The sequence below is a fragment of the Brachycentrus maculatus genome, unplaced genomic scaffold, assembly GCF_059751285.1.
Source record: "Brachycentrus maculatus isolate JH-2025_06_01 unplaced genomic scaffold, ASM5975128v1 h1tg000026l, whole genome shotgun sequence".
NCBI lineage: Eukaryota > Metazoa > Arthropoda > Insecta > Trichoptera > Brachycentridae > Brachycentrus > Brachycentrus maculatus.
In genome coordinates this window covers 2,484,487-2,502,644 of record NW_028280780.1, presented here as the reverse complement: position 1 = coordinate 2,502,644, position 18,158 = coordinate 2,484,487, and the positions used below count along the sequence as shown (strand labels likewise).

The window sequence follows — 18,158 nt, the reverse complement described above, 5'->3', positions numbered from 1 at the left end:
AAAATTTCAAACATAAATTTAAAAAAATATTTTTTTTTAATAAAAAAAAATTCAAAAGAACTATTTGACAAATATGTACATATACCACGTTCACCTCATGAATTTCTTTTACCGTTCTTTCTTCACTCGATCGATGCACATGACCAAACCATCTTGTATCAGCAATCGAACATCTATCATGCATAGTTTTAACGCACATTAGTATGAGAGATCGCATATCAACTACAATTCAATCTGCTTTATCTTTCTTTTGCCAAATCCATGCTTCATATCCATGTATAAGGGTTGGAATCAGGACTCCATTGTGAACTGCCAGTTTAGTTTTCGCAGAAAGATTTGCTATAATTGATTTCAGTTTAAGGTACCCCTTTTATGTATTCTTATAGTGAAATTTAAATTATATTATTTTTCTTATAACCCTTATCTCTAATCACCCAATGGTTAATCACCCAATGGTGCATAACGCACTCATCGTTTTGACGTAGTGTTATCTTAATCGTTTCTTATATGAAGGCAAGGTGATCTTTCCTGTGCTCCAGATATCAGTCCAGGGTCAAGAAAAAAACTATATAAAAATTAACTTGCGTAATAAAAAACTTCTTTTCATCTCACCAATAGATGTCTCTAGTGAAGTTCTAGTGATTCAAGAATAATGTTTCAATGTTGGTTTATATACAATATATATAGAATTTCCAAGAATTTGAGTAGTATGGTTGTTATTAATGGGTGGAATTGGTGATTGTTAAAGTGATCACATAAACCAGCCTATGACGGTCGTCAGCTCCGTAAATGCCCAGACTTCTATATTCTTTTTCATCTTTGATTAGATGTCAAAAAATAATATGAAAATAACTCCTGTAATTGGAGACTATCCAGATTTTGTAAGTTGTAAGGACACACTCAAAATGTGGTAAAGAAAAAAACGCTTATTTTTATTTTAACCCCCCTAGGAATCGAACTAAACGCGCTCATCACTACACCACAGAGGCGGACTGTATAAATTTATATTAGCAGTCAAATAAATCACGTACGTAGAAAAGATATTAACGCATGGGTAGGCATGAAAATAATGAATCAAATAATTAAAAGTATTATCACAAACGGAATTGGATTTCTTTCCGTATAATTATGAGAAAATTCATATTTATTTATGTATTTCTCCAATTTATGTGCTTTTACAAATAATTATTAATCAGAAACTAAAACTTCGTATTTACAACATTTTTAGTGAAGGTCTAGTGATTCAAGAACAAGGTTTCTAAATTGGTTCATTTATATATATAGAGCTTTGTTAAACTTTGAACTTTGTTTTTTAAATTGGTTCATATATATGAGGAATTCGAGTAGTGTATTTGTGAATAATGGAAAGAATTGGTGAATGTTACACGTGTGTAAAGTGATCACTTAAACCAGCTTATGACGGTCGTCAGCCCCGTAAATGCCCAAACTTCCATATTCTTCTTCATTTTTGATGAGATGTCAAAAAATAATATTATGAGTGTGTTCAAATACTTGTTGAAAAAATCTGGATTATCTCCAATCACAGGAGTTATTTTCATACTATTTTTTGAAAAAAAAAAGTGTAAATTGATCACTTAAACCAGGTTATGACGGTCGTCAGCCCTGTAAATGTCCAGACTTTCATATTCTTCTTTATCTTTGATGAGATGTCAAAAAATAATATAAAACTTCGTATTTTGGTCACATAATGAGTGGTGAAAAGTATTCCTACAACTGGTCATAAAAGGGACAATTTAGGGTCGCAGAGGCGTTGGAAGCAGGCAGCTTTCTTGGCTTCGGAACATCCCACAGTGGACCGGGATGAGAGGTCTGGAGGAGCTGTTTCCAGCTGCCCAGGACAGACAAGGTTTCTCCCGAGTGATCAACGTCGGGGGGAACCGGCAGGATACATGAAGAAGAATACAATGTCTTTATAAAATCAATTAACTTTGTTTTCACCACTTTTTTTATTAATTCAATTCAACCTACCGGTTTCAACAATAAATTGTCATTATAATATAAAAAAATAAACTCATTGTATAATTTAGAGATTTTGGAAATTAAAAAAGCCATAAAATAAAATTTAAATATTATTTATTTTTTTAAACAAGTTAACCGTTACTTCAATGTTGTGAACGCGTACAAAAAATAAATTTAATGTATTGGGTATTTAAGGTTCTATACAGATAATTTTAAAGAGCACGTTCTGAGACTATTCGATTTGAAAAAATCTACATCGCAGATACGAGAAGCACGATTAGTGCAAAAAAATAATATTTATTTAAAATTGAGACCAGGAGATCATAAGACTAATAGGGTGACCCTAAAAAGATGGGTAGCTGATGTAATTCCAGTCATAGGAATGAATTTGTCAAGAAAAGGGCAAGATAAGAAGGAATGGATAAGATCGGAAGAGGCATATAACGAACAGTGGTGAGATGACTGAAGAAGAAAATTCAGAAGAAAACTATTTTAACATCTCAACATACATGATGAATATTATAGAGGTCTGAGTATTTACATGGTTTATTAAGCTGGTTAAGTTATCATTTTACATACGGGCGACATTCACCATTGTACCCGTAATTGACAACTACACTAATCAAATTTTCGGAACGCCTATATGTATTGATCAATCTCATGACACAGTACATACGAGTTCACAACTGCCATCTATGTTGACTGAAGAAAAGCATATATTTAGCAGAGATTCTTTCATTTGTATGCAAAATCCGAACCTTGGATTATTTTTAGATACCTACTGGGAAAGGCCTAAAACCCGAAAGGTCATAAGCATAAGAAAGTACATAACCCAGACTTTCCTTTTTCATCTATGGAGAGATGTAAAAATGTTAAAATAAGTACGATGTGGAGAAAACCCAGATTTGTAAATAAGTATTAGGGAATACTCAAAAAAGTTCAGAAGAAAAAAACTGAAAAAAAACGATGGATCCGTTCAGAGCTATCAAGATTATGTAGTACTTTGTAAATAAATACAAACATGCAACATGTAAGACATGGAATGTATGTGAGTATGAAATAGTAATCACATTAGCCTTGAAATATAGAGAAAAATATTTCTCATATTACGAGGCATTACTCAAGACACAATTACCTTTAAAAGAAATAGTCTATATTCTTATATTCCTCTCAATCCATCACCGAAAGCATGATATTTAGTGTCCATAATATGTGTTTACCTATTGCGAGAGTTCTCACAGAATCAAAGTGCACAGGCGATGAGAAAAAATGCCGTAATGTTTTATTCGTAAAAAGACAATCACCAGTGTTGAGCTGTGGAGTATCTGAAAGTTCTCCAAAACGCATGCACAAATTATTCGCAATATTCTGCTTACAGAAAAATATGACCAATATTAATATTAATACAAAAATAAAGCCTTTTATTTTTGTATTAATATTAATATTTTTACAATTATTAATATTTTTAACGAATTCATGTCATGATTGTAATTATGAATTCTATACAGTACTTTACAAAAATGGCACCATATAAAGTAAGCAAATTTATAATTATTATTATTATTAAATAAAATTACAAATGTATAGTTTTTACACATACCTATACTTTATTTGACCAGTTACCCGGTTCAGTTGTTAGCGATAACATTAGACTTAAGGGATAGATAAAATTAAAACAATGTTTAAAACCATGATTTTACATGAATTTTCTGACAAAATTAAATAAATTGAATGAATATAAGCAGTTTATCAAAAAAATAATAATTGCATATACGTATAAGTAATGGCGAAGGTTTGATTTTTTATAATTTTATTTGTAGAAATAGATTTTTGTATGTAAATTATATATGGGTGATTCTTGAACCGTTGGTTTACAGCTCTTTCTACCACCCATTGTTATAGGGAATCCTGTAAACATTTATATATACATATATACATAAAAAATATATATATATATATATATATATATATATATATATATATATATATATATATATATATATATATATATATATATATATATATATATATATATATATATATATATATATATATATATATATATATATATATATATATATATATATATATATAAATTTACATATATAAATGTAAATAAATGTCTACATTTGTATATTATTTTTGACATCTCATCAAAGGTGAAAAAGAATATGGAAGTCTGGGTATTTACGGGGCTGACGACCGTCTTAGGCTGGTTTAAGTGATCACTTTACACACGTGTAACGTTTACCAATTCTTAACATTATTGACAACCACACTACTATATTCTTGGAAGTTCAATTTCTATTCACCTATTTTGAAACATTATTCTTGAATTACTAGAACTTCACTAGAGACATCTATTAGTGAAAAAGGAAGCTTTTTATTGATGATATGTCAAAAATAATGTGAAAAATAACTCTTATAATTGGAGGTAATCCAGATTTGTATTTGGACACACTCAAAATGTTGTAAAAAAGTTTACATTTGTACTTATAAATCAGATTTAGTAGGGTTTTTCATAGTGCTTTATTTATTACATGTCATAATTCTATGGTTTAGAATCACACAAAAGTAATTGTACATAGTTTACTCAATATTTTAATGGATCTAGCATCCGAAGACCTTGAACAGTATTCCACTTCAGTTATAAGGTAGTCTTTATTCTATGCCACAGTTAACGCCAATATAGGAACGGTATGAAAGGTATAAACTGATCGTTATCCTGTTTCTCAAAATGTGAGTCGTGTAATTAATACAAAGTATTCCAATAAGTACTGATTGGTGCGGATCTGGAGAAAAATGCGAGGTATTTATTGCGAAAGTATCGAATATGATAACTAGTAATTTTCGTGAAGTAAAACTTCAGAGCAGATTAATTTTTTCATTCCATTGTAATGCTGTGTTAAAATTAGGTCATATATTTCCCAAAGAGGTGGTCTTATTTCGAGAAAGAGATTCGTTAAGAATTTTTCTTGTTGTTATGTCACAATTTCATAAATTATTGAATAAAAACATATCACGTCTTGTGCTTTGGAAATATTATAATGTTACGAACTTTCTTTAAATATGTAATGTTTTAATTGTTTGTTAAATGATGATGGTCGATACAAATTTAAATCAGCTAGTTTACTGTATTAAAAAAAAACTTTATTTTCCTTTCAGTTTATTTTTTTAATGTATGGATTTACGCTTGGATGGCTTGACTCTGGCCAATACCTGTACCCGACGGATTCTCCAGTTCTTTGGACACGTTGCGCATGGCAACGAGGATAGCCTGGAATGACTAGTTGTGATCGGTAGTCTGGAGGGAAAGAGAGGGAGAGGAAGATCCCCACACGATGGACCGATCAAATTAAGGCAGCAGCAGGCACCTAAGTGGTTGTAGCGCTACGTGCAGCGCAGTCAAGGGATAACTGGAGAAGAGTCATTGCTTCTGGAAGGGCCACAACCCTCAGCAATGAGGAAGAAGACGGAGAAGAAGAATGGATTTAATACTAGTAAAAAACCTGTTGATAAGTTAAGTTAAGTTTTAAGAACTCATTTTGTCGTTGTCGTGTTTACATTAATAAACTCAAAATTTGGTATTTTGTAATATTGAAATCTTAATGTGTTTTTCCACAAATTAGATATTTACTTAAAAATAATATTATTGTAGATATATTCTATCATCTTTTATCTTCTGCTTTTAATTGAATTCGAAAAAGGTTAAATTTTCCAACACTGTTTAAAATCTCCTTGCTTGTCGTTAGTGAATATAAACACAAATGTATGATTTTTTTTTGTAAAATACATATTTAATTTCAGTGGCGACTACTTATTTGAAACATGATAGGCATACAAGAGACAGACGATGAAAATGAAAACGAAGTTTAAAAATATATACGAGGAAAAAAACCGTTAAGACTGTAAAAAAATTAGAGTTTATGAAAAGAGAAAAAAAATCTTATCACAAAATTTGCCTTTCGCTTAACGAGATGATTTTAGTTTTAAAAATGTGTATTTGTGTGTCCGCCTCCATAGTGAAATGGTCAGCACACTCGGCTACCGTTCTGGGTGTCCCGGGTTCAATTCCCAGGGGGGGTCATATAATATAAGTGATTTTTTCACTGTAATATTTATTTAATATTACCCTGGACTGGTACCTGAAGCGGAGGGCTGATCACCTTTCCTTAATGTGTAAACGATCAAGATAACACTGCGTTTATATAAAACAGTGCCCTATGTACCATTGTGGTTTTATTATTATTGTATTTAGTAAATTTTAGTTTATACACATACAATTTGAAGTACACTATATCGCTTACATTAGTGATGGTCGCCTTACAACCACTTTCCCGAATTGATATTCAAAGTCGCTATTATGCTTTCCTGTCTATCATCTGAAGGTGTTAAATAAACATTGAATTATTTCAATTTAAAATCCATATATTTAAATCGTTTCCGTTACAAAAAAAAACATTATTTAGTTCATTAGTAAAATGAAATCGATTTTCCATAAGATAGTATTATTCATAGTTTCAATCTGCAGTTTATAGCACGCACTACAGTTTCGTGTTCTGTAGCGGTCAATGTAGAATATCCGCTTCGTACTTTGTCTTCTTTGTATATGAAATTCAGAAAATACCAGCAAAGTAATATGCAATTAATATATGTATATTAACCCTTAAAAATCTAAGTCACTCGTAAACGCTAAGAAAAGGCTTAGTAAAGTAAAAAAATCCTTAATTGTATTTTTGAAAATAATTATCAAAGTAAGTTTAAAATTTATGCAGGTTTTATAGGGTTTCACAGAAAAGCGGTATTTTGAAGGCATTTTTTAGGAATTTCGGAAACTCCTCATATTTGGTTCAATTGTATTTGAGTGAGTAAAATATAGGATTGTAACATTTTTATGATTATAAATTACATGTACACGTAAAACATTTTTTTAATTCCATGTCATAAAAAAGTACTGAAACTACAACATTTTGAGTGTGTCCAAATACTTGTTAACAAAATCTGGATTATCTCCAATTACAGGAGTTATTTTCATATTATTTTTTCACCAATAGATGTCTCTAGTGAAGTTCTAGTGATTCAAGAACAAGGTTTCTAAATTGGTTCATATATATAGAGCTTCCAAGAATTTAAGTAGTGTGGTTGTCAATAATGGGTAGAATTGGTGAATGTTACACGTGTGTAAAGTGATCACTTAAACCAGCCTATGACGGTCGTCAGCCCCGTAAATGCCCAGACTCCCATATTCTTCTTCATCTTTGATGAGATGTCAAAAAATAATATAGTAATTAAACTAGTGTTTCTCACATAAATGTATATAATGATAAATAATATATGTGGAAAAACTATATCGTTGTTATTGTATTACATAAAATGCCCTTCTACTAAATAATATCATTATAGAACTTGAATTTCTTTATTCCGATATGACAAAACAGTGCAATGAATATAAATAGTATTTTAATTTAATGAACGAATAATAAAACTAATAGAAACAAACAGGTTTTAAAACAAAATTTTTTAAAGGAAAATTTTAAAACACTCTGGGCACAATGGTACTTCGTTATATCGTTTGAAAACGTAACGAGTTGCATTCGGATCAAGCAACTTTTAAAGCAATTATTTTTCTGTCAACAAATTTGTGAGATAAGTACTTTTTAAAAACAATAAAATGGCATTAAAACTAGAATCTGAATCCTATGCTTTAGTTCAGGCAGGGCTATTAGTTTATTAAATTGATTTAAACGGGAGCTAAATTAAAATTATATAAATTTTTATCCCTCTAAGAATCGAACCCGGGACCTCCGGCGTGGTAACTAATGCATGCTAACAACTATACTTTGGAGGCGGATAAATAAATAAAACAGTCATAATAATGGATAAATTATATTGCGTTTTAGTGAAAAATCATGGGGCTTCACAATTTCAAGTAATTTTAATCATTAAAATGATATACATGCGGAACTATTTTTTACGTCTATTAACATAAACATTTCATATCATGATTTTTTAATCCTTTACTCGTTTTGGTTATAAAAGTACAAAAAGACATAAGACGAGGTAAAAACGGTAACAATAAGTAACCGATAGAGGAAAATATTAATGAAATTGATCGATCTACATTAATCAAATCCTATTAAAATGTGGTCAACAAAAGTAATTAAAAAGTAAGTACCTAAAATGTAGCCATTAAGTGAGGATCGTTTATACGTTTACATATTTTATTTATTGTTTCAGCATTAACTTTGTGGTAAGACATGTTACAATGATTAAAGAAAACACTTATTTTTTACCACTTGAGTTTTATTATAGACTACATGTTTCAGAAGTTAAACTTCCATCATTCAGGTCTGTATAGTAACAAATAAATAAATAAATGTTAAATAATAAATAATAAATTTGTAAATAATAAATGTATAAATGTTATTATACAGACCTGAATGATGGAAGTTTAACTTCTGAAACATGTAGTCTATAATAAAACTCAAGTGGTAAATAACAAGTGTTTTCTTTTATCATTATACGTTTACATTTAATTACATACATATTTTATTAAAATTAAACACTTGAATTTACAACTTTAATGAGTTTTATTTTTATTTACGACTAGTTTCGAAAACGACAGATGTTTTCATCTTCTGGTACAAATTAAAACTCTCAATTGTATTTTTCTCTCAGTTTTAATTTGTACCAGAAGATGAAAACATCTGTCGTTTTCGAAACTAGTCGTAAATAAAAATAAAACTCACTAAATTGGTATATTCAAGTGTTTAATTTTAATACAATAATCATGTCATTCCACAAAGTAAATGCCGAATCAATAAATAATATAATAACATACATATAAACATACACACAAACATAAACAAAAAATTAACTCTTAGCAAATAAAAATTAAATTATATAAATTTATGTAAATGTATTAAAATATAAGCTCACAAAATAAACAAAAATTCATTATATTATTATTTTTAAAGTCGGTAAAGGTTCCAGTTAAGGCGTTTATTCACAATACACAGCACCTACTCCCCTTTCTCTTGTATAAAATTGGAGGGGGCACACGAGTGATATAGCCTTAAAAGCTTTTCACAACTACGGAACTATTCATAAATGGTTGGATATTTGCCGGCCGCACATAGCCGACACATAAAAATGTAAATATACCTCACAAATGCATGCATGCCTTAAAATTCATAATATTTGAGCTTAAAATTGAGAGTGTTAGAAATTGGTATATTTTGTGTTGGTTAAAAATGTGATGGTTCATTTTAAAATCAGTGCCATCGGCAGTAATTATTAATTCATTATTTTTCTGTTGCAGTTCGAATAATTCTTTGGCGAAGGGTAGTGTTCAAAAAAGTGCATCTTGTGATTTTAATACGGAATTAAAATGAAATTTTTACTTGGGGCGTGTATTATACTTGGTAAGTATTTTTTTGTTGTTGATATGTGTAAGGTTATAATTGAATAATATAGTACCACATGAAAATTCCATAATATAAGATGAATAAAGATATTCATAAAAGATACAACCCTTGAAATCTTCTAAATTTTCTCCATGAGATATAAGAACCACAAAAATATAAAAATTTTAATAAGTTATTTTTTAACTTTTTTACTATTGTAATTTCTGAACAACGATAAAATAATGGATGTCATAGTGAATTTATTTTGTATGTCAAAAGCATTGTTAACTTCGTGGTATGGTAATATATCATTCACTCATCTTATCATTTATAGTTTACTTTGTGTAAAACTACTAAAAACACTACTTTATGACTACCGGTTTCAGAGTAATCATTCCATCATCAGGTCAAATGCAGACTTATCTAGATTTGACCTGACGATAGAATGATAATATTGACACCGGTAGTCATGGAGCAGTATTTTTTAGCGGTGTTACACAAAGTGAACAATGAATGATTAGCAGAGTGTTGATAATTAATTTCTTATATTATTTACTGATTTGGTAATAACATTGTAGAATAACACGATCATTTGAAAATAAAATTAAAATACTTGTAAAAGACCACCTTAACTTTATTAATGTAACGACTAGTTTCGAGAACTACAGATGTTCTCATCAACATGTGAAAATAAAAACTCGAACTGATTTTATTTATATTTTTGACATCTCAACATAGACGGAGAAGAAAATGGAAGCCTGGGTATTTGCAGGGCTTCTCTTTACATAGGCTGTTTTTGTGCACACTTTACACACGTGTAACATTCCCCATACTACCCATGATTGACAACAACTACTTATTGTTTTTAAACTCATACATACCATATATCATAAATCTAATGGCGCTTTATGTGTGAGTTCACTGGAGCTATCTACCGTCAGATTGAAAAAGCTTTGTAAAATTTAAACCCCGGATTATTTTACATACCGAAAACATGATTTAATTTTTTTATACAGCTTATAATTTGACCAGTTATTTTATCCTTAGTGGATCTGTGAACAAGTACTTGGACACACTAAAAAATATTAAGATTGTACTAATGTTTTTGTTATCATTTGAAGTTCTCGATACTAGTCGTGTTGTATTAATAATCTCAAAAGTGGTCTTAAATAAGCATTTTATTTTTATATTTACATTTATTCTGATAAACTTAGATAGAAGGATGTATTGTGTAAAAAAAAGTGTTACACAAAATTAAAATCAATTATAATTAATTCGATGAAAAATAATAATTTGCACTCATTCAAGTTTTTTATACATATGTAAATCTATACGATTTAGTCATTTGTCCTTGTGCTTGTAGTTTAATATTCAGGCAACTATCATGAATGTTAATAAAACTAAAGTAAATCAATTTTGATTATAGGTGTATGCACATGTTTAATACATAAAGGGAATTAGTATTTTATCAGTACACTTAAAAAAATACCTTCAAAACAGAACAATGTCACAAATTCAAACGTTAATATTCAATTTGAGCTGCAGAAAAATAAATTGACAAATTATAAAACGTAAGAAAACGTAATTTTTTTTTATTAATTTGGTAATTTTATTAATTTTATACTGTTATTGACCTAATATTGCATAAGGGACTTCTTGCTGTACCAAGCGTTGCTGTGGCCCAGTCTGGTTAAATAAAAAATAAAGAAAACAAATGGCACACACTTTTAAAAACGTTTTTCATCACAATGCTTGTGAAGAAATGGAAATAATAAAAATCTATAAAACAATTTGATCAAATATTTGAAATAACATTGAAAATGCTAAATGAGAGAATCAGTCAAGAAGCACGTTGTCGCCATGAACAATGTTTTTTTTTTAATATAGTTTGTTGATGTTACGTTTAACAGATGGTGCTACCACTAAGGTATCAACATTAAATAAAACTGTTTTAAAAATAAATAACTTGTTTGTCACAGGTATATTACCTCATTATACGTTCGTTCCACGTGGCCATACCTTCAAGACACATCAAGAAATTTAATATTTTCAACTATGATTCCTTTCTTAAATCTTCAATTTTAATTCTATAATACAAACATTTTCCATACATTCGTCTGAGGGAACAAGTTAACTCTGCTTTCATCCTTTTTTGACTATTCCATGTTTCGCTTACATACATCAGTGTCAGTACTAGCTCAAAGCTTTTATTTTTAGTATCTATGTATTATGAAAAAAAAAAAATAATAATAATAAAAAAATAAAAAAATAAATAAAATAAAAAATTTTAAAGAAAAGAATTTGAGTAGTGTGGTTGGTTGTCAATCACAGATAGAATTGTTGAATGTTACATGTGTGTAAAGCAATCACTTAAACCAGCATATGACGGTCGTAAGACCCGTAAAAGCCTAGTCTTCTAGTATTCTTCTTCATCTTTGTTGAGATATCGAAAAATACTGCATTAATCTATCGCTCATAGTCCATTCCAAAATTTGACAATGATAATACATAAATACATTTCATTAAAATTTACTATGAATATGTATTATTATTTATTTATTCAATCCTGTATTATAAAATACTCTATCTCAATTTAGTCTTAAAGGATTATTTTGTTTCAGTAATAATCCATAGAGAATAATTGAAAGAGGGAAAGATCTTTGTTGAGATGTCAAAAAATAATATTAAATATAAATCGTAATTAGAGATAATCCAGATTTGTGAAGAAGTATTTAGAACCACTAAAAATTTTAAAAGTTCTAAAACCCACCAGTTAGGTAAATATAGTTTTTTTTTAATACGTTTACTCAAAATGAGTAAACGTATTAAAAAAAACTATATTTACCTAACTGGTGGGTTTTATTGCCGCCTCTGCCGCCTCCGTAGTGTAATGGTCAGCACGCTCGGCTACCGTTCTGGAGGTCCCGGGTTCGATTCCCAGGGGGGGTCAAATAAATATAAGTGATTTTTTCACTGTCATATTTATTCAATATTACCCTGGACTGGTGCCTGAAGCGGAAGGCTGATCACCTTTCTTCCTTCGTGTGTAAACGATCAAGATAACACTGTGTTCAAATTAAGCAGTGCCCTATGCACCATTGGGGCGCGGATGAGGGTTTTATTATTATTATATTATTTATTACTCAAAATAATCTAAATCTCAAATGCATAAACGTGCCTTAGGTAAACAGGAACATAATATCTTACAAAATGGCCTTCATCATGTAATCGACTAGAGATTGCCTACCATAATCGCCGGCGGATACAATATTGCAAATCTAGTTTATACGGAGTTTATACATTTATCAATAGAATTATCTAAAGGTACAGTCAACGTTACAAACAAATCGATAGAAATTTAATCATATATTTGATTTTAATAGCTGTATTGATTAGCACTGAAAATCAAGAGAGCCAACAGTCTTTAAATAAATTATTTTATTGAATATAAATAGTTCTATAAACTCAACAGTGTGAGGTATTTTTACCTATGAAACGTACATATTGTTTTATTTTTAAATACACTTTTTTTTAATATATTTGAGCTCGCAATGGCAGCGCCGTCTGTTGTATGTATCAAAAACACATCCAAAATTAAACATTGATTTTAGCGGACAGCGTGCTTCTTGACAGCTACTGTCACTCAGCATTTTCAATGTTTTCGATTGAATTGTTTTTGCATAGATTTTTAATATTTATTTTAAATATTGAATAAGTATTACAAAAAAATCATTGAAAATATTGAAAAAATCAGTTTATTTATTTTACATTTATTTGACCCCCCTTGGGAATTGAACCCGGGACCTCCAGAACCGTAGTTGAGCGTGCTGACCATTACACTACGGAGGCGGACATTTTCTGGGTTAACAGATGTAAATATATAAATACATATTACAATAATTAAAGAAAACACTTCGTTTTTTACCACTTGAGTTTAATTATAGACTACATGTTTCAGAAGCTAAACTTCCATCATTCAGGTCTGTATAATAACTAGTGTTTTCTTTAATTATTGTAATGATGGAAGTTTAGCTTCTGAAACATGTAGTCTATAATTAAACTCAAGTGGTAAAAAACGAAGTGTTTTCTTTAATTATTGTAACATGTCTTACCACAAAGTTAATGCCGAAACAATAAATAAAATATCAGTTATTATACAGACCTGAATGATGGAAGTTTAGCTTCTGAAACATGTAGTCTATAATTAAACTCAAGTGGTAAAAAACGAAGTGTTTTCTTTAATTATTGTAACATGTCTTACCACAAAGTTAATGCCGAAACAATAAATAAAATAAATACATATTTATAAAAAAATAAAAGTTTCTCAATAACTAAGGTTATGCTTGATGTATCCATAAAACTCTTATATTAATATGAAACAAACGATACGAGTGTGGGAGAACAATGACCATTAATCTAAAGTTTTACAATATCCAAGTATGAGAAAATCATTTGTCATAATTTTTTCAAATAACAATCGGTGCTTTGGACAAAAGTAACATTGATATTGTGTTACCCGGCCATAATAACTGCGGTAACATTACCTTTATATGTCGTTTTTTACAAGTTTGTTAACATGGTCATTGCGCAAAGTAATCAGTCACACACCGCTGTAACGAAAATAAATATGGAAAAGTGAAAACGATTTCGAAATACATTTTTCCAATGTCAATGGAATTTGAAGAGAGAATATTAAAGAAATACATATTAATCCAATAAAATAGCTTTCGAGATGTGCAGGTTTAACCTAGCCAGATTTAATAGGGGGATTGACATCCCCCATACATAAATTTTAATTTGATAACTTTAGTATAATATAATAAGAGCTACTTGCTCCATATTTTTAACAATCGTATAAATAATATTAAGACAAGTTTGTCCGTTTTAATTTTATTATAAAATCATTAAATGTTTCAAAATACTGTTTTTGATAAAATGCACAATCAGTGCTGCGAGATTTATGTACTTATAAATCAGAACGTTTGTTTTGTCTGCTAGCGACATGTAATTTCCTTCACTCTAATAAATATGGTACTACCATAACGAGAGAGCGAGATAACTAAATTACTCGGCTTTCGTTAGATTAAGTGACCTGCTTCCTGCACTCAGTCGCCGCATGACGGCACGTTAGCACGGACGTGGTTTCCTAAGACTCAGATGTGTACTACGATTTCCATACAAATATGAATTGGGTACTCCCAATACCCCCATTCGGATCACGTGTATTGTATGCTCAGAAAGGAAAAGGTTAAATAACATGTATACAGATTAATGGCATTGCAGACAAATTACTGCAGCATTTGATTAATTATAAAAAAGCTATTATCCTTAGTTCCATTAGTGTATGCATGTACTGTATGAATTTCATGATTATGTTGGATGAAAACCTGATTTATTTTACAAAATGAGATGCAATCATAATTAAAACATTCCCACGAGAAAGGAAAATTGAATGCAGTTGATGAACAATAATTGCATATTGCGATGCACTTTATCGTGTACAGTGTTGTATGCACTTCGTTATATATTAAAGTTATTTAAAATAACAGTACCCTACTATTGCGGAGATCATCGGATTAAATTATTTGTACAGGAACAGCTCATAAAACTGGATACAAAATTTAACCATTTTTTCATCCGATTTTCAGTGATATCATTTTTGACATTGAAAATCACAATTTGTTTTTTCTATATTTTTGCATACTCATATACGGAAAATAAAATCAATACAAATTTTATAATCCAGTTTTTTTTACTAAACTTTCTAGTTGAAACTGCATTTTATACAATAAAAAACAACAACCATGTAATTTTTCCACCTTCATTTTATTTAATAAGTGACCGGTTTCATCGTTACCGATATCTGATGTCCAATGATGTCAGTAACGATTCATTAAGTTTAAAGTCGGTAACTGGTCAAATCAAATAAAAGTGAAATAAGCTCTATAGGTACTTGTTGTTGAATTACATATATAATCTAGAAATACCGATAGCAACAAAAAAAAAACCCTTTGTGTAAAGTGATTTACGTGGACATCTTTGCACTTAACTATTGATAGCTGCCATGTTTAAATGTCGTTGTCATTCAGATCATATTTTTGAAAAATCATTAATCATCAACAAAACTTAAATATCAGTTTATCATACAACAATTAATTGTTTGTCGTAATCAACCTGCAATGCATTAAAAACTAAGCGTTTTGTCGTTTTAAGTATGTATTACGTCAAAGCTGTTTGTAAGTATAATTTATATATAGGCTGACAGATGCCAGTCTATCAAACTATCACCGTGGATATTCAAACGAAACCGGATATGCTTCGGTTATAATTATATAAACATATTATTTTTGTAGGACTAAATTAGGTCATAAATTGTGGGTTTAGCTTATTTTTTAAATGAAAGAAAAAAAAATAAACCTTGAAAATAAAAATTAATTTTCTTTAGACTCTATTTAATAACCCACGAGTACTTTATGATTACAATAATTTTACTTTTTTTGTACTCGGACTGATTATTACATAGCAAAGAACGTACATATTGATTATCTGCAGAAATTTTTAATTAAAAATAGGATATGTCAAAACATTGATTGTAAAAATTGAATTGTATGCATTAAACTTTATAAAAAATATGTAAGAATATTTATTTTTTATGAAAAAATGCACAAAAGAGGAATATAACACAAAGGAAGAAAAAAAAGAAAAAATGTCGACATTTATTTTACAGTTTTATTTGGATCAAGGAATCAAGGATAAAGTAGACATTGATCAAAATTATAATTCAAATTAACTAACTAACTAATAAATCATCCCGCTGCTTCTCCGTAGGGGTAGGCAGAAGGAATAGAACGCCAAACCAATCTGTCTTTGCAAACAATCTTCGCCTCTTACACATTGATGCATCTTTTTTTATACATACCCGCTGATTATTCCGACTCCTCATCTGATCACTTTCAAATATTTGTAATATTTGACCATGCCAAGTTTTCCTTGGTTTTCATCTGCTTGTATTACCAATCACATTTGCTTCATAAATTTATTTTCCTATTATTTCTTCGGTCATTCGATTCACATGTCCGAACCATCTCAACACACTTTCTTAATTTTATCGATAATGCTTATCTCAGCCTAGCATTCTTTCCTTATATTACCATCCGATAATTATTGTTTGAATTGTTACGTTATTACTTTAAGCATATTAAAAAAAAATCAAATAAAACATCGTGTGGGTCGGTCAAAGGAGTCTGTGCCTTGCATACAAACTCATATAATATATCATAATACCTACATAGAGGATTATCCATTAGTTAGATCAAAATAGGATCAGCATTATCTATATGGTCTTATAAAGTAGGAGGTAAATGTTAGATCCATTCACTTTGTTCATAACTCCAGTATAGAAGTGCTATATTTGTAGACAAGACAAGGGTCATCTACGAATACTAAAATATTATTAATGGACAATTATAATATAACATAAAAGAAGTCTATTAAAAAATGTTTATACAATGAGTGTACTATTAATATAAATATCTTCCAACTTTTATTTGTTATAATTAAGTTATTTGTTTATCCACAATATTTTGAATGTATCCAAGTACTTTTACAAATTATGTTTTAAGGTTTAAATACATAAATTATTGTATAAAAATTCATTAAAAAAAATAACGTACGTTAGTCAGATATATGATATTCCCGATGAGTAATTTCCATTTCTCATTTTGGGACATAGGATTAAGTCTAACAAGACTGAAAAACAGATAAGAAATTAACAAACAAGAAAGCACACGGCAAAATGTTGAATAAATCGAAAAAAGTTATCGTAAAAAGACATATAAAAATCATTACTTTAGAAGCATGTTTAAAGGAAACAAATAAAAAAAATCACTTACACAAATATCTTTTCGAAAAGTATTTTCTAAGTATTTTTTTTAATACCACATTTTTTGAAATGCTACAAGTTTAATCTAACAATCTAGTGTGACACGTGTTTTGATGCATTCCGCATCATTTTCATTTACGATATTTGAAAATAATTGTGAAAACAAAAAACAAAACACGTGTCAAATTAGATTTTAAGAAATAATGGTATTATAATGATCAAATAGAACATAAATAAAAAATAAATCTTTACTTGTACATATTGTATAGATTCCATAGTTTTTACAGCGTTATCGTTCTCGACTGATTTTATTACAGATTGGTCGTTTCCTTGAATAAATTAAATATTTCCTTTCATTTATAGAAACGTTTAATAATTAAAACATTCTTATTAACCTGTTGCCAGTAACATAGCACCATTCACCGGTTAAATCGATACTGCGTTATTCGTTCAGACGAAACTTGTCAAAGTGAACGTACGTTTTGTGCTCGCATTTCTTAACTGGCTGTCACGAGGAATCTGGATATTACTTAACGATCCGTATCTTATTAGGCAGCGAGATACCCCGATATTGCGAAATATTCGGCGCAAGCTAAATGTAACAAATTGTTATATTGTCATCAAGGAAGATGACAATGATGTTCGGAATTATTATTTTGCGCAATACTTAATTCCATTGTTTAGTCAACATGCCCCAGATTTTTTAATTAAGGCTGGAAGTTCGCAAACTTAAAGAAGATTTGTACAGTAATTTAATTACATATTTCACAATTTTGAAATACATAAATTTAACAAAAACAAACATATTTATTTTTAAAAAAACACCAAAATATTTCTTAAGGGTTTAATAAAACAGCTATAATATTTAATAAAAAAATATAACTGCTTTA

General features: G+C 29.4%; 1 pseudogene across 1 annotated transcript in view; it reads left to right on the top strand.

The window, feature by feature from the left end:
* The first annotated feature begins 9,086 nt into the window (after window positions 1-9,086).
* Window positions 9,087-18,158, top strand: part of LOC148313040 (uncharacterized) — a 39,876-nt pseudogene continuing 30,804 nt past the window's right edge. Inside the window, exons 1-2 of the transcript XR_015838493.1 lie at window positions 9,087-9,134; window positions 9,302-9,404. The product of XR_015838493.1 is annotated as an uncharacterized LOC148313040 (transcript). The remainder of the gene's footprint in view (window positions 9,135-9,301; window positions 9,405-18,158) is intronic.